This window comes from Leuciscus leuciscus (genome assembly GCF_965113295.1).
Source record: "Leuciscus leuciscus genome assembly, chromosome: 14".
Classification (NCBI taxonomy): Eukaryota; Metazoa; Chordata; class Actinopteri; order Cypriniformes; family Leuciscidae; genus Leuciscus; species Leuciscus leuciscus.
The window spans coordinates 17587340-17606412 of NC_138738.1; positions in this window are offsets into that span (position 1 = coordinate 17587340).

Consider the following 19073-nt stretch of genomic DNA (forward strand, 5'->3'; position numbering starts at 1 on the left):
AGTCTGAAAAGCCTATTACTAAGGATTTTTGCCAAAAGTCTGGATAATGGACATTTAAGAGAGATGAAAATGAGAAGTGCTTTAGCAGAAGCACAAAGGCAGTTATAAACATGTAGAAGAATATAGCTCTTTGCCCTTAAAAAGGGATCACAAGAAGACATAGATGGTTCAACCTCTCGAGGCATTACACAACAGATTATGCAATGCAGCTGGCAATGTCTCGCCACTCGTCAGCAGACAGAACTCATGCAAGATTAAAAAGAGGCTGTAGTTTGGGTAAAGTCTCATCCCAAGTGAATTTTGTCCTTAGGGGTCAACATCTGGTCAAAGCTAATGCTGCTCACGGCTTTGCTAAGACTGCATTTTTGCTCATAAGGCTGCACAGAAACAGACAGTTTGGCCTGTAGAATATTTTATGCTCATTTACAGGTCTATGCATTCTTTACTTTCTTTAATTTTGGGTTCCCAGAGGTCCCAGTGCTGTATAAGTAAAACAATATTAGTTATTTCAAATCTGAACAACTATTTCCCCTGAAATGAAGTTCAAAATAGGTTCGGGAGGAGCCTAAACATTCAGTCCTGTCAATCATCATTACGAGCATACTATATAAGCAGCAGACACCACGTCATCTCATTGACAAATTCTTCCAGCAGCCCTCCTCCTCCAGTAAATTATCTCTATCCTCTTATGCGCAATTTAGTTCCCATAACATTATGAAAATTCAAACAAGGGCCAAGAAGTTTCTCCAAAAGTCCAGATGATGAAGGATTGTTGTTTATATGATATAAATATAATTGGGTTCTCAGAGAACATTATGATATTAAAATCACAGCAAGGTCTTTTATTTTATTTCTTTGACTGGTTTGAGACATCAGACAAATGTTTCTTGGCTTGTATATGAAGATGAGTTTATATTATGAATGTCATGCTGTTGAAATATTCACTCACCTGCAATGGAAATATAGAGTATAAAGATGATTGATTCACCTTTGCAAACTCTTCTGTTCTTTTCCACATGTCAGCATTAGTGAAAGTCAACCATTAAAACAAATATTCAGCATTTCTTCCCAGTATTAGTATTACTTAAATATTGAACAGTAATGGTTTTAAGTAAAATTAGGTAATATTGTTAAGCCATAGTTATTTATCATGTTCATACTTTGTATTTCCTACTTTTCATTTATGTCAAATGGCACTTAAGACGAAGAGGCGACATTACAGACAAGCAATCTCCGCACACATATCCACCTTGGCTAAAGGAAATGGGGAGTGTGACCCTGTCTGTCCCTTAGGCAATTCTTTAAAATCCCCATTAGTCTCTGACTATGCTGTTCTGCATGACCACACCAGCCCATTCTTTGCTAAGCTGAACTATTCATTGCTTTACCACGATAAAGCATACCAGAGCTTTGCCAGCAAACTAATGGCAGTTGTTATCCTAAATGCATTATGAGAGGCCAAAATATTTTCACTATCAGGGCACTAACCACACATTTGGTACGTACATCCAATGATATATTTTAAAATCAAAGGTGAAACATTAGGAATATCTGTTATGTCAAGTTTAACAGTCAAAACTGAAATGAAGACAAGATAGCATTTGATCCTTTTATAGAATTAATAAAAAAGCCTTTTTGAGAGACTTGAAGTGATTGTGATTTATTAGAAGTGGAAGAAAAACCACAGGAGTGCTTTTTTTGGGGGCCAATCGTCCAAGTCTCTGTTCTTCTGATGCCATTTCTTTACATGCTAACACCATGTTTAAAAAAGATATATATGTAAGCCTGTTTCATTTAATTTTGATAAGCCAAAATAAATTTTAAATAAGAAATAGTCACATTTTGAGATATAAAATTGGTGTGATATAACATCACATTTTGAGACACAAAGTCACAATTGTGAAGTATAAAGTCACAATTGTTAAGAAATAAAGTCGTAGTTATGAGAAATAAAGTTGCAATTGAGTGATATGTAGTCACATTGTGACATCACAATGATTTGCAATTTCCTTACTCAGTGAAACAGGCTTCAATACAGAACAGATTTAGGGCTCTCCCCTTTGCTTCAACGCTCAACTTTTCTTTTTTTATACTTTCCTCTAGTGTTTACATCCGTGTAGAATACTTTTGGAAACATAATGGAAAAAAATGTTGTGTACAAAGAAATAACGGCTGTGCTAAAACTTTTCTATCAAACTATAAACTGATTTCCCATGAAGGCAATATTTGTTTGTTTGTGTTCTCTGTGCTATTTTAAGCCCAGTGTTGTCAGATATAATAATCCATGTACATCCTTGCTGCACTTTGAGATGAAATATTTTGGTCTGAGTGATGGAGGTCATTCTTTTTACACAACTAAAGCGACCGTTCACTGACACCTGTGCAAATGTATTTATTTTTCTCCTGCTTTCATTTCCCGCTGACACGCCAGGTTTTGCATGCTCACGTTTTACAGTGTTTGTGCTTTTTTTTTTTTTTGCCGCGGATAGTGAGTTGTTAGGCACTGTGATGAAAAAGAAAATGCTCTTTCAAATGGAGATCAAGCCCCTTATTTACTTAACATTTCAATTTACTTTGTTAGGCCTACTTAAAAATGTTTCCAGTTCAGTTTTAACTGTACACCTCGTTCTAAATGTTTGCCTTCAAATTATGTATTATATAAAATATTTCAATGACATTTTAAACTCCGCACCAATTTAAACTGAACTCAATTGAACTCAATAGACCTTATTCACAGCAGCACCATCTTTGATTGGCATATTATTTGATTCAGTGGGCTGTACTGTTATTTAATGTGTTTTTAGATTGTTCTGCTGACGAAACACTGCAAAAACATGAGTTGAGGAAAATTATAAGTGATCTGGGAGATTTATATAGCTTTTTACAGCGAATGCCATTGAAAACATATCCCTCACAGCCTCACTTTCATACCTGTCATGGGTCTGCTTTGAAAAAGGTCCATTGGCAAGAAGCTCTCTTCTGGAAATGGAAAGCATGCTAGCACTATACAGTCATAATAGCAGACTATTCATGCAGCTCATGAGGCCTTAAAGAGTTTGGCAGGACTTTTACGATGTATACCCACTGATGATGTGAGTCAACTGAACGCATGCCTGAGTGGAAATTCAAAAGATATGATCAAGCTGGAAATCACAGGTTTCTGAAGTAAGCAAAGTTATAATCAATACAGTATGTCCTGTTTGCCCTTTAGAGCTTACAAATCATTCATGCATGAAGGCAAGTTGGATAGCTGTTTCAGACAATTGCATGAATTGATTTTAAGAAGAAACATTGTTTGAAAGATCAGAGAATATGAATAGTGTGTAGCATATATAAAGCAAATGATTCTTATGTGTTGATAATGTAATCTCCTTAAATGGTTTCCGATTAAACAAATATCCACATTCCTTCTTTTTCTCTTTTTCATCAATCAACCTTTCAGATCTCAGATCCAGGACACAAAAGGAAACACAACTTTAATCACAATGTTGATATGCATTGATGTGTCAACATTTTGGTGCACAGAGTTTCTACATACTTCTATATTATGTGTTTACAATATAACAACACTGAAAGGTTAATGTCTGAAAGTTCCATTAATTTAGATCCCAGCTGCCCTTATATGCCCATATATTTCCTTATTTATATGAATGATCAATATATTAAATGGTAGTGAAAAAATATGTGACAATATATTTACTAATATATCATAATGTGTGTAATTTTATATTCAGTAATACACTTCATGATATATATATATATATATATATATATATCAGATACGTGATCAGATACGTGTAATATATTGCAGATATATTTACTCATGCAGCATAAACACACATACAAAGAAAAATATATAATGTAATATATTTATTTATTGTTTTAATTATTTACATTATAAATGTTTCACATTTTCAAGCAAATTATCAAAAACATATGCACACCTGCATATAGTAAAGTATTTAGCCAAGAGACTATCATTGTGCTAAGGAGGGCTCAGTCATTACTTATAAAATTTAGTAATTATAATCTTAAAGGTTTTTGGCCAATCGTCAACCTAACCACAGGCTCTACTCTTCAGCACAATGGTAACCCAAAAACTCATACCTACCAAAAACCCTTTTAAATTCCAAAATAATAGAACATTAAACACTAACAGATCTCCCTCTATATTAATATTGAGCAAAACATTAAATAACACTTCATTTTAACATTTGCTCTCCTTTAACAGTCAAAGCATGCTGTGAACTAGAAATCTGTTGTTACTCATTCTGTGAATGCGTGTATATATATGTGAACATACATTTACATTTATATGGGAACATGTATGTGCAATATATGTACACAATAAAGGATAAAACTTTGTGAATATTACATGTAATGCTATTTTTGTCTTCATTTATAAATATTGTATATGTATTCGTATATATAGCCATACATGGTCAATGCATACATTGCAGTATATTGAAAAATATAAGCACTAGTTTCCCATATACGGAAATGTATTATTGCATTATATTTTGCAGTATATTCCCATATATTTTTGTTCCCTAAGATCGTAAAAGTTCAGTCTAGTGCATCTCCCTCTTATCTCACATCAACCAAACTCATTTAAACTGTGTCCCATACAATTTTCAGATAATTCCAATACCTAAAACACACATAGTAAAAACTAAAATAAGTTTAGCAATATACAGTTATTCAATCCATGCCAAGGAAACAGATCCAACTTCCAACTTCATCCATAGATTTGGAGCTTTGAGCCACAAGCTTTAACCAAGGTTTATGGATGAGGGCTGAGAAGCATATTAGCCAGTGAAGCAGTCACCACGACACATTATAAACTCAGGGTTGACCCCGCTGAGCAGTATTACTATAAGTGGCAATATAAATGTAAATGGGATACTTCAACTTAGAGATCGGTAAAGATGGAAAACAATTACTCAATCCCATTACATGTGGAATAAATAACACACAACATAGTTGCCAATATGATTAGTTCAGATTTATGGCTTCTACTGTGACATTTTATGGCAATGAAATGCTGAACATATTTATGTGATTATTGTTTTGTATACATAATTTGATCTCCCGATTGAATTGAAATTTTTTATGCACAATAATCACAAGCTTACTTCTCCCAATATAATTGTAAGTCTTTAGAGAAGGGTCTATTGACAGTGGGTTTATAACCAACTCTCTCTGTTTTCATATTAAGGCTTATTGCTTTTTGATGAATTACAACACTAAAAGTTCACATACAGTCTCAGAGAACAGAACCAACCGCAAAAACATTTGGATGCGACCTAAAATTATTTCATTATTTCTTTATTAAAAATCCATGAGGCATTTAGAGCACATTAAGCTATTTATATATACTTGTGCGAGCGTTCATCCAAGCATCTTCATGTTGTGTGTACACATTTGTATCAAAACTAAAACAGCTTCATAAGAGGCAGAAATGAAAGAAACGGTGTGCTTGAGCTGAGATTAGCTTACATTAGCTCCCTTAAGAATTTTTTATTTCAAAACCTCTAAAATTTCATTTGGATATTCATAACAGACTGTTCCCACATGCATAAATGCTTCCTGGCACTTTAGACTCCTTCTGAGAGAGCTGAATGCATGCAATCATGACATGCACCTCAAACCCGATGCTCTCACAGCAGAGAGTATCTAATACTTTTTTGCCTTTTGAGAAATTTGAAGAAGTCTCGGGCACAGCAGCCTGAAGATTATTTGTGAATAAACTCAAAGCTGAAAATCTAGAGAGACAATGATTAAATTATTTAACTTACGTTCAGTTTAAATGGACACTCTTTCAGAAAACACAACCTCAAATGGACTTTATAGCTCTTCAGTGCTCTTCTTAAGGCTGTACAACACATTTCTCTGCATATTTAATCAAAGTTCCTTTTATTCTATAATAGTTGAGACAACAGTGGTCCCAAGAGGTCCTTCTCCTAGACAGGGACTCTTTTTTTGGTTAAAGTTAAAGGGACACCATGAAAAGAATTAGCCCTGGTCACAGTTATTTCAGTTTTCTATTTTAGTGCTGTGTCAGTGGACATTTGTCTGTTCTAACTGCATGGTAGCACTGCAGAGGTCAGAATTGTGTATCATTGTAAGAGTTGAACCTTTAGGCTTGATGGACTCAGTCCGATACGTGAGTTGACATCTCTTATATGAACCATCTCGCTGCTGTACTGCTAAAGCTGAGTCTCAGTCTAATGAGGTCAGAGGAGGGAAATAACTTAACAATCACTTTATGATGATTAATAATCTTCAACAGAGCTAAGCTAGACTTGAATGAATATATATATATATATATATATATATATATATATTTTTTTTTTTTATTACATGGCTTGGTTGAATTCTAATGTAGAATGCCATATTTTGTCAAATTATTGATTTATTTGGTAGGTAGCCATATAATAAGTGGGATAATGTAGAGCGAGGCAGTTGTTATAGCGAATACAACCCCAGGCTGATTCAAGACCCCTCTGCTTCGCGTTGGGATCCTGATCAGCCTGTCAGGGTTTATTCGCCTTGCTCTACATTATACAAGTGCTCAGACACTTGCATTCCAAACTCCAATACTTAGCTAAAGCTTTTAAATCTGTTGTTCAAAACCATCAGAACTTACTCAATCTAATTGGGAAACCAAGTAAAGGAAATCAAAATGCAATCAGTTAAATCTCTGTGTTATTCTGCATCACCGTGTAAAACCCTCCGTTTGAACCAAGTGGTCCCATTGGAAGGTTGAGAGAAGTCGCCTGGAATGGTGACTGATAAGCACTAGAGTTGCCAGGGCATAACTTGACCATAATTAGCATTAAGTGGATGCTCATTCACCCTGTGCAGCATTCTAATTTATGGATTGTGCTATAAAGGATCAACTGATTGTGCAATAATTCCAATTATGCTTGTGATGCTGAGTCACTGAAGGAGAAGAATGAGAAACCATCCGCACACAGAGTACAGTAATGCAGTCAGTAATGCACATTACAGGGGTAGGTGTGAAGGAAGACTTCAATAATTCACTGCTTATTCAATTTGTGGAGGTTAAGTAGGTTAACTTTTATAGTTGTCAGTGTGGAACCCTTCAGAAATGCACAAAACACTGCAGAATGATCTGATATTATTTCCAAGTGGAAAACAAGAAGAGCCCAACCATATACATTAAAGGGTTAGTTCACTGCAAAATGTATTATTTTCTCATTACTTACACATTATTTACATTTTCATGTCATTCAAACTTTTTGTTTTGCAATTGCCTGAAAGCTTTTGCAGCTTTAATAGACTATTGTTGTTAATTTCTGAATTCATCTCTTGATACCAACTAAATATTAAACCGCTCCTCATTAAACAATAAAACGTGTTAGATATTCTCTGTAATATTGACATGTTAGAAATAAATAATTTATTCAGTGCTTTAGCTAGTGTTTTTGGTTATTGTTGTCATTTCCATCCAAAATAAATGTACTTTTTATGAACCATGAAGTGTACATGATATCTCATTGCTTATTTATTATTATTCTTTATTCTTTTGGTCATTAATTTATACACATCACAGCTTTATAAAGCTATATAGCTAAAGAAAGTTACAGCAGATTAATTTCAAACAGAACATTGTAGATTCAACAAGCATTGTTCCTGTCGGAGTCATTTCTTCCTTGATGATATCCTCAGGGTTAGATAAATGGACCTCCATTATAACCAAAAATGCTTGCTTTGACAGGACAAGGACATTTTAGATACATACACAATATGGTCAAATGTATGTGGACAGTCACTTCTAATTGACTATAGGCCACTTAATTCAGGTAAAGAGCTAATACTATGGCATGGATTCATATTTTAGAAAATTATGGTTTCTAAATTTATGGCAACAGTTTGAGGAAGACCCTTAACTGTTCCACCATGACAGAGCCCCTCACAAAGCGAAGTCCAAATACAAACGGTTTACCGAATCTGATAAAGAATTTTATGGAAGAACTGGACAGGCCTCAAAAGTCCGACTTGAACCCCAATAAACCCCGCTCACCATTTCACACTTGTGGTTTCAAAATTAAAGAACACCTCAGTAAATGTACTCACAAACCGATTCACAGTTATACTGGGTCCAATAATTAACCTACTTTTCTGCTCCAAACATGAACCAGCGCCATTTATACAAACTCATATTTGTATGGAGGCTCAAACCTGCAGATATGTAAATAAATAAATAAATAAATAAATGTGACAATAAAAAAATAAATAAGGGAATCTATGACTTGATAAAATGATTTGTATTAGGGGCCTACTTTTATTTATTTATTTAAAAAAATTCTGCAGGTTTGGGCCTCCATACATTCCATCGCATCTGCTCCAAATGACATTTTCTTTATGCAAATGATACAGTGGCATATTTCATCATGGACGCAATGACATGATTATTCAAATAAACACAAGAAAACGTTTAATTGAACATAAAGCATTCATTGCTATGCTATCAGTGCATATTATATCTTTAGGCTTATTTTATCAGAATTATTTTGTATCTATTTATAACTGAATAGCCACGGTGTACAATCTTCTCCAAACAACAGCAGACCACAGCCAGTATATACTGCAGAAGGCAATAATGCAGTTCTAATTGGTCAGTTTTCAGGGCCTGAGACTGAGTCTCCTCGTCAAGGGTATTACACTGCATCAGAGTGAGAAAGATGCAATACTCTTGGGAATGTCAAAGCCATGTAAAAAAAGGGCAAGGCATTATTACAGAAACAGCGATTAAGAGGCAGTCAGACAGAGTAAGAGGCAGTCAAAAGCTTTGCACAGTTCAAGTGCATTACGATATTGTCGCTCTCTTTTTTTGTCAGTTGTAGGTATTCTAATTGAGCCACCTTCTGGCTCCCTCTACCGCTTCACTAATGAGAACATTCCCTTGTTATTTTCTGCCCCAAGTCTATGGTGCGATTGTGTAACATACGTCTGCATTCAAGCACTAAAATTAAAGCTGATGGAGTAACACTTCAACAAATCTTGTCTTAATTTACATGGACAGCACACAGCTGTTCAAGACAGCTTGGTGTGTGTTAATTTTACATGGCTTGGATCACCTGACAGGGGAGGTCATAGTGATGTTGAATCGCATTGCTTCCACTTATCTGTTTGTTGGAAATGCTTTAAATGAACAGATTTTGACATAATTTAGTGTACCCCAAACTCGTGTGACTTCCACTGTCACCTTTCGTTTGCTTAGTTGGGGACACTTAAAATTCAGTGATATTATTGATTTGACTGCACTGACAATTACAATGAATGGGATATTTCAAGCTTTAAAATATTTTAAGTTTTCTGAAGTAAAATTATAGCTTTGATTGACAAACAGACCAGAATTCAAATCCTTGTTCACGTAAAGTCTTCCCAGCAAATGGATTCTAAACTTCAGTGATCGGATCATTGAGTCAATGAGTTGAACTTAAAGGGATAGTTCACTTTGAAATACATTTTTGGTATGTTTTAGCTTACCTCAAGGGCATCCAAGATGTAGGTGTCCTTTTTTCCGCAGTAGTTTCAATTTTGATATTTTTAGGTCAAACCGTTCTTGTCTGTCAGTCATATAATGCAGGTCTATGGTCACTGTCTCAAAGAGCATGCACAGAGTCCAAATTAAAACCATTCCCCGTCGTCCAAATTAAACAATTCCCCATCGTAAGTACACATTGATGGCCTAAGACACGAAACGAGCGGTTTGTGTGAGAAAACGAACAGTATTTATATCGTTTTTACCTCTTATACACAGCTATGTCGTACCTAGCTGTGAATTAATCATTTAGTTTTGTGCTGATTTGTTTTGAAAAAAATGATTGAAAAAATTTGTTTATGAATTTAATATTGCGGCAGCTTTCATGACGGTGCCGAAGAGAGCTTGGGTAGATATTAAAAGACTTTCTATTAGGATATAATCTTAGCTTGTTTCTTTTTTATGGTTACAGAAGACTAGAGATACAGCGCACATATGGGCCAATTTTATGATTTTCCAATAACTTTCTTTATATGGAAAAGAGTAACTGTGGTAAAATTCTCATTTTGTATTCCAGAGAGTAAAGCCATACAGGTGTGGAGCAACAAAACTTGACACTTTTACTTTAGCTTGAACTGTTCCTGTATCACAATTTCTACCATATCCATGCCCAGTTCTGCATCTCTTGAATACAGACACATGCACACTTCAGAATCTCACCTGAAGAAGTATGTCATCCGGGTACTTTTTTCCTACTCTTTTATGAGAACTGTGAATTCAGACATGCTTCTTTTGTCACATCTTTTTGCCTAATATATAGTAGGGAAGTATGCGATTTTGGATGCAGCCCAGGTCTTCAAATAACTTCTTTGTGAATCTCGCTACTTACTTTTCTGGTATTTGACCTGTGCTTTGTATTTTTGCCTTTACCCTCTCTGCCTGTGTTTTGGACTTGTTATCCTTGCTCTGCTACTGTCTGGTTTTGACCTGTGCCTGCCTGACCTAATTCAACTTTGCCTATGGATTGTGAGTCTGTCTCTGAGTCTACTTTGTTACATCCTTTAAAGGGATGGTTCAGAGTAATTTCAACCTAGAGTCATTTGCACCATGACCTCGAGCCAAACACCCCCCCAGAAGCTTTTTTTCCCTTGGTCGAACATTATTATTTGTGATTTGGGAAAAGCCCGTAAAAGTCCTTTGTAAAACTCACAAGTGTAAGGAAAAAGCTAGTGAATATTTTTATGTGAAGTGTTGACAACTTAGTGTTAACTAATAATTGTTGCAAACTGGTATTACCAACAAAATATAAGTGCATTCATGGAACTGGGCGTCGTTACACTACATCCTTATGCATCGCTTTCTGTCAGGACTTTTACAGGCTTTTCCCAAATCACGAAAGTGACCTCGACGTCCGGGTTAGCGGTAGCATAAGCCATCAGGCAAGTGTTATTTAAATAAACTCCTGATGTACTTACAAACTTTCCAATGCCTCGTTTTATGAGTACAGAACCTATTTGTACTACTGTAGAAGTTTGGTATCATTCTGGGCATTATTAGTGGGATAATTTACAAGATACAACCTTGGATCCATTAGCGCCTGCACTAAGCCATTCGGCTGTTATCTCTAAATAAGCTCTAACTTTAATAATGTTCGACCAAGGGAAAAAAAAGCTTCTGGTGGGGTGTTTGGCTCAAGGTCATGGTGCAAAGGACCCTAGGTTGAAATTACTCCAAACCATCCCTTTAAGAGAGAATGAGCATACAATTCTAATTTGGATAAGCTGAATCTCACTGGCAGATGGTGGAGATAAAGATTTGGCTCAAGAAAGCAGCTGATCTCATGTTTTGTGAATCAGGAGATCATGTCCTGTCACTTCAGTCTAAGTGTGGCCCCTGAGAATGGCTATTTTTTGTCATGATGTTCTGAAAGGTCCTCATGGGCCCATTCCAATGCCTCTCCTAAAAATAGCTCTGCTTAATGTTGACATAACCCCTATCTTTACAAACAAACACCTCATCAGAGGCAAAAACCACACAAAGGATTTCCAGGAAGCAACTTTTGACAGGACTTTTTGACAGAAACAAACCGGTAACAAATTTGCTGAACCATTGGCTAAGCGAAAAGCTTTGTCCCTTGAGGCCTAGCCATTGCTTTGTAGTCACAACACTGGAAAGGTCTACAGCAAACTCTCCGAAATTAATTCCACAGTTGGCAACACACCAACAGACTTCAACTAGGCTCACACATCGTTTTTAATTATTCAGTGCTATTTGTAATATATTTCATGTAATGTTTCATGTAACATGTACTGTAATATCTTATTTTCAGATCCCTTTCACCTCAGCAGTGGGCTTTTGTTCCTCAGCGGCTGTAATAAAGAATGTCGTCTCGGCATGACAATTTATCATGTAGATTAGACTCCATATACAGAGTGTTCCTCTGTCCATGTTTAAAGTATCTCTGTTTCTCAGCATAGAGTGTATTCATGCTCTCAATGCAGTGTCAAATACTGCTTGCTCTGGTCTTAAAAAGTTTTCTTAAATCTTGAAGCAGGCCTACAAATGTGTCACCCCATAATTAATTGCTGGTTGCTAAGGACTAATCTTGACTAATTGTCTGTCCAATTTTGTCTCTTTATCACAGCAACATGTAGAGGCTTGTGAGTCCTCAGGGACAGCAAAGACTCCTTCAGTTATCAGAATGGAGCAAAGATGGGACTTCTGTGTGTTTCTGCTTTGCTTCAATTGTTGAAATTTGTAGAAGAAGAAGGGTCACTGACGTGATGGCCTTTTTCTTGTTCTATCTATTGATTTATTCAAAAATACATGAAAAATGCAATGCATATACAGTTGTAATCGAAATTATTCGATCCCCATTGCAAATCAGGTTTATTGGCAAAATTTACAGACTTCCAGCTGTTTGATTTGATCATACAAATCATACAAATGTAATTGAAATAGCTCAACACAACAAATGTTTCAAGTGGTTTCCCCAAATTCAACTGAAAATTCAAAATCAAGGACTTCATTAGTTGCACCAGGTGTGTTGAGCTAGAACACATGAAGTCAAAAGAATGGTCCAAAAAGTTAAGAGACAATATCATCACCCTTCACAAACAAGGAACATGATACAAAAAGATAGTGAAGGCACTAAATGTTCCTAGAGACACTGTTGGAAGCATAGTTCACAAGTTCAAAGTTAAAGGAACAACAGTGGTTACACTACATGGACAGGGCAGAAAAAGGAAGCTACTGTTATCAACGACTGCAACCAGATTTATGAGAAGGCAGATTCAGAAAAACACTTGAGTGACTGCAAAAGACCTGCAAAAGACAGCAAGACTTGATGGCAACAGGCAATGAGGTTTCAGCTTGCAAAGTAAGGCACGTACTAAACAGCGGTATGTCTGGAGGAAGAAGAATGAAGCATATGCTGAAAAGAACACTGTCTACAGTTAAGCATGGTGACGGCTCGGTGATGCTCTGGAGCTGCTTTGCATCCTCTGGCACTGGAAACCTGCAGTGTGTGGAAGGCAAGATGGATTCATTGAAGTATCAGGAAATCCTAGGAGAAAACGTCATGCCGTCAGTGAGGAAGCTGAAGCTTGGGCATCATTGGACCCTTCCAATAGGATAATGATTCCAAGCATACCTCCATCAAGGCTTGGTTGCAAAAGAAGTCCTGGAAGATTCTACAGTGGATTCACAGTCACCTGACTTGAACCCCATAGAAAATCTCTGGTGGGATTTGAAGAAGGCGGTTGGAGCACGCAACCCCAAGAATATTACTGAACTGAACGCCATTGGTCATGAGGAATGGACTAAGATTCCTCAGAAACGCTGCCAGAAGCTGGTGTCTGGTTATGTATCTCGTTTGCAGAAGGTCATAATAGCAAAAGGGTGTTCTACCCAGTACTAAAGATGCTTGCCATGAAGGGGTTGAATAATTTTGTCACTGCAGAAGTCATTAAAAGTTGCATTTTCAGTTGAATTTTGGGAAACCACTTTGAAACATTTGTTGTGTTGAGCAATTTCAATTACTTTTGTTTGATTTGTTCATTGCAAACTGCTGAAAGTCTGTACATTTTGCCAATAAACCTGATTTTCAATAGGGGTTGAATAATTTGATTACAACTGTACAATAATATTAATATAACACTTAATTCTCAATTAAAACGCATGTAATGTATGTAATAAAAATGTGTGTGCAATGATACAACTGTCCTATTATCATATAAAACAAAGCCTTATTAAAATAATTTGTTCTTTTAATAATTTGTTATTTCTTAGAAAACAACTGCTTCATTATATTGCTTATTGGAAAATCTTTTGTTTGCCAAATCGAAGTCATATGATGTATTTAAGTCATGTGATCGAACCAACATGCAGAAATATAAAATAATATATACATATAAAAGAGGGAATAATATCATAGAGAGAACCTATGCAAACCTTTTGCCAGGTGTAAATGTTAACAAGTCCCTTACAATATCAGATCATTTAAATTTGTTTATAAAGACATATTAGTTCAGATTGTAAAATGTCTTGTGGTGCAAACAAAAACAAAAACGTATTTAAAATATTTATGAATTAATGATATTCAATTAGGCCATGATATTTGTACGAAAAAATAAATTAAAGTATTTTTTTTTTTTTTTGAAAATGATTATTATTATTATGTGTTATCAAGGTGTTAAGGTACATCTGTTATATGTTTTTTATTGTTTGCTCCACATGACATTTTTAAAGTCATTAAATGAAAAGTGTATAAAATTGTATAAAACTTTTACTTTTGAAATAAATATATGAAATCAACATGACTTCAAAGTGTATATTTCTAAGAACTATTTAAAGTTTAGTTTAAAGTTTAAAGCACAAACTAATTTAATCGTAAACACTTATTTATGTCGAATCTATGGTTGAACATGCAATTCGGATTCAATTCAGTTACAGGAGTTTAAGGACATTTATCATAAAAATATTAAAATATGCCAAGGTATATAAATATGTGACTTTGCCAAAATGTGAATCTATTGACTTGAAGCAGTGCAACCACGTGATGAGGCCTTTGACCCTTGTTTTTATTGAAGAGAGTTGCTTAATGAGGCTAAACATGGAAGAGGTGATGGACCAAAATGGGGACGGATGTTGCTATGTCTGGAAGAGGGGAAGGCTGTTATTATAATTGATAGCCCTTGCCGCTCACTCCCATTTCAAAGTTCATTACCAGCGCTGCACTCCTCACGTCAAGCTTTCGCAAGGTGCTTCATGGTTCTTCCCAATGCAAGAGAGATTTATGGACCCAAGATGGATCATCTGGGCTTTAAAAATACACTAGGAAATGAGATCACGCGCTCTAAATCCCTCAAGATTCTCAGTCCAACATTCATTTAGTCATACTGTCATTGCTTTCAAATGAAGCAAAACTGTCATTTACCCCCAGAGAAATACAAAAATACTTCAAATGCATTAAATGTATTTTAAAAACAGTGACATTGTTAACATTGTTTTATCAGATTTGAAGGCCTCTAGCAAATGATGGCGGAGATATACGTTAACTCCCTTTACGTATACACGGCATCTGAATGTGCCAAGGCGTGAGATATTATAGACAGTGAACCGTGTCTTTAACATCTGTAGTTTAAGATTCAAAAAGAAACTATATGATAAGGGCAATTAGGATCCATCTTAATGTTTAAATACTTTTGAAGCCTCTTTTAGAGCTATAGTAGAAACAATAAGCTCTAAAAGCAAGACCTGCTGTTACACTTGTCATTACTATTCATTTAAAGCATCAATGGTGAATGAAATTAGCTTTCAAACTTTGGTCTGGTAGGCAGACAGTATTTATTAGTGATAGATAGTCAGAGCATCTTTCTTCCTCTTTTCGCTTAGTTACTGTACGTACATTTTGACAATTTGTATCGGGCTGATCCTTTCTCTGTTTGTTTTTACGATCAATAATCTAGCAGGATCATCAATCTTACATTACATAGACAGTATTACATGACTGGAAACAGGACAAAAGAGGACTCAAATTTAACATGCACAAGCAATGAAAAATCGTTTATGATTCAGTATTGCAATTATAGACAATAAATCATGCCCTCCTTTTTAATGAGTACAGGACGTCTAGAAATCCCTGATGCCTACTGAGTTACAGCTGGACTGACAATTACTGCAGTCTCCTAATCATTTGATCCATTTCCACAGAGCTATTGTTTTAAAATTATATTCAGTGACATATTGGTGACATTTACAAGAGAATTAAATGCTACTGAAGTTTTGTTCCTGAAGCATCAGCATGCATTTTTGAGAAACACTATAGCCAATATTCATTCATATGTAAATGCCTCATTCATTCATTCATTCATTCATTCATTCATTAATTCATTAATTCATTCATTCATTCATTCATTCATTCATTCATTCATTCATTCATTCAAATAGGCCTACTAATGACAAAACCCCAGCAAACCGTGATTTTAAAATTGAAAGATGAAATATAGAGATGAAGCAGAGTTTCGCCTCTTTACCTTGAAGACTGAGCAATGTTAGTCAGTGAAAGTACGGTTTTCGCCTGTGTGGTTTTGTGAGTGTGTTCTGTAAGAAATCAACTTCAGAAAGGAAACCCACTCAAGTGCCTTGCCATAACTAACCTTATATTAGTTTTTATATTTTATATACAGTAGTACTGTGTGTCTGTATTCCTCAGCATAGAATGCCATTGAGTAAATTCATGTATTTGAGGCACCGACTGAGGGAAACAAAAAATATAGGGAACTTATTAGTAATTATTAAATAATTATCAAATAATTCAGCAGGAATTACTTAGAACCTGAAACAGTATTCTAAAGTGAAAATATAGGGAACCCATTAGTAATTAATAAAGAATTATAAAATTCTGACTCAAACTTACTGTAAAAAAACAAAACAAAAAAAACACTATTAACGTAATCATCTAAAAAACCTTTGTAAAATACACGAAAATTACTCGTTTATGCTACATGATATCTTCCTTTATTTCAGATGAGAACATTTCTTAATACAGCATAGATATATTTTATTTTGTTTTAACATGTAACGTTAGGCCTACAATACCGCCTACATTTAAACTCGTTTAACAAACATTTTAAAATCAAAAGTTAAACCTTTAAAAGCAATTCAACTTTAATCAACCGGTCTCTGTTCTCCCGTTTCCACGGTACCTACTGGTGCTGGATCTCTTGCGGGAGCTGGGCTCGTGTTCGGCGTGGAAACTGCTTAACTTCAGACCGCCGCTCTACGTTTCACTCATTGCCGAAAGATGCTGTGACTGACTCCATAACCTGCCCATAAACAAACAGTGCACAGCTCTAAGAACATATTTCTTCAAAAGCACCATATTGTACTCAGACTCATGCAGATCTATAACATAATCAAAATGTATTATAGTTGTTAATAAAACATATTGAAAAAAACCAAATCATATTAGCTCAGATTGCCAATCAATAATATGATCCTAAACAATGTCACATCTGTGTATTCTGTTTTTGTTTTCCACAGCTCACCCAGACCTAATGATGTCACTGGAGTACAGTCACTTTTTCCATGCGTCCTGGTCTGTTTTCAAGCCTGGAGTGTCACTGAGTGACATCAGTATTCCCATCCAGGCCTGGAAACCCTTACTTGGAGCTAAACCCCTCTCAGCCATGCACCATAGATCTGTCAGTGACTTCACATGTCCTTATAACCAAGCAGCAGGACACACAAACACAGACAGCAAACACGGCTAGGTCTCTGACTCTCATATGGGATAAATGATGATGCTGTTATGTTGACAGAAAACAATGAATACCTTTTAGACAGCTGTCAGACTGTATTCAAAGGCAGAACACTAACCCAACCCATGGAGCCTCTCAATTGATTCAGTTATTTGTCAACAGTATAATATGACAGTGTATGTAAAGGTGATATCCTACATCAGATGGAATGGAATGGACAAAAATAGAGCAGAGTCTTACATTTTTTAAACTACAGTCACATTTATCATACTCAGAGTATTGTAAAAAATCTTATAGATGATTTGAATAAATGAGGACATCTATTCTTGCCCTCTTTTATAAATATTTAATTAATCTAATCACCATTCTTTATGAATATAATAGAGGGCATATTTTTCATTGATAATAAAATATTCAATTTTAAGAACTGTTCCATTCTCTTGAAGAGATTCCCATAGAAGAATTGTAACAGAAAAGACTGTATTATGCATTTTATTATTGGTAAAGAAAATGTTAAAATCAATTAAACTTTTTGGGAAAATACAACAAAATAAATATTAATTTTGCAATTAAGATTTATCTTGTTAAAGGCACAAGATGTGAGATTTTTGGATTAAAATAAACAAAACCACTAGAACAATGTTATATATTTTGTAGACTTGTGTAGGCTACTTACATTATCCCAAATGTTTCCAACAATGTTTAAATCTAGAAAAATCAGCTATTTTAACCAAACACACTTTAATATATGTGTTTTATTAGACAGGTGAGCAACTGTTTAGATACCTTTATCGGGTTAGTCTTAGGTTTGAATCTCCTGTTTTCTTGATTTACTGCAACATGTTTGTACCATGCCTCAGACTATATTTTAGCATAATCAGAAAAAAAAAAAAAATCGTTTTTAGTAACAGCAATACAGCATTTTCTCCACCAAACAATACATTTTAAAATGAACTGCATGCCATACAGTGCATCCGGAAAGTATTCACAGCGCTTCACTTTTTCCACATTTTGTGATGTTATAGCCTTATTCCAAAATGGATTGAATTCATTATTTTCCTTAATTCTACAAACGATTCCCCATAATAACAATGCGAAATCTTTGCAAATTAAAATAATAATAATAATAATCAAAAAAAACAAAAAACACATGTACATAAGTATTCACAGCTTTTGCTCAATACTTTGTTGAAGCACCTTTGGCACCAATTACTGTCTCAAGTCTTTTTGAGTATGATGCTCCAAGCACACATAAGCAAACATATTTTTGGTCAGTTTCTCCCATTCTTCTTTGCAGAACCTCTCAAGCTCCATCAGGTTGGATGGGGAGCGTCGGTGCACAGCCATTTTCAGATCTCTCCAGAGATGTTCAATTGGGCTCAAGTTCGGGCTCTGGCTGGGCCACTCAAGGACATTCACAGAGTTGTCCCGTAGTCACTCATTTGTTATCTTGGCTGTGTGCTTAGGCTTGTTGTCCTGTTGGAAAATTAACCTTCGCCCCAGTCTGAGGTCCAGAGCGCTCTGGAGCAGGTTTTCATCAAGGATGTCTCTGTACATTGCTGCATTCATCTTTCCCTCGATCCTGACTAGTCTCCCAGTTCCTGCCGCTGAAAAACTTTCCCACAGCATGATGCTGCCACCACATTGCTTCACTGTAGGGATGGTATTGGCCAGGTGATGAGCAGTGCCTGGTTTCCTCCAGACATGACGCTTGGCCAAAGAGTTCAATCTCTGTTTCATCAGACCAGAGAATTTTGCCTTTTACTGAGGACTGGCTTCCGTCTGGCCCCTCTACC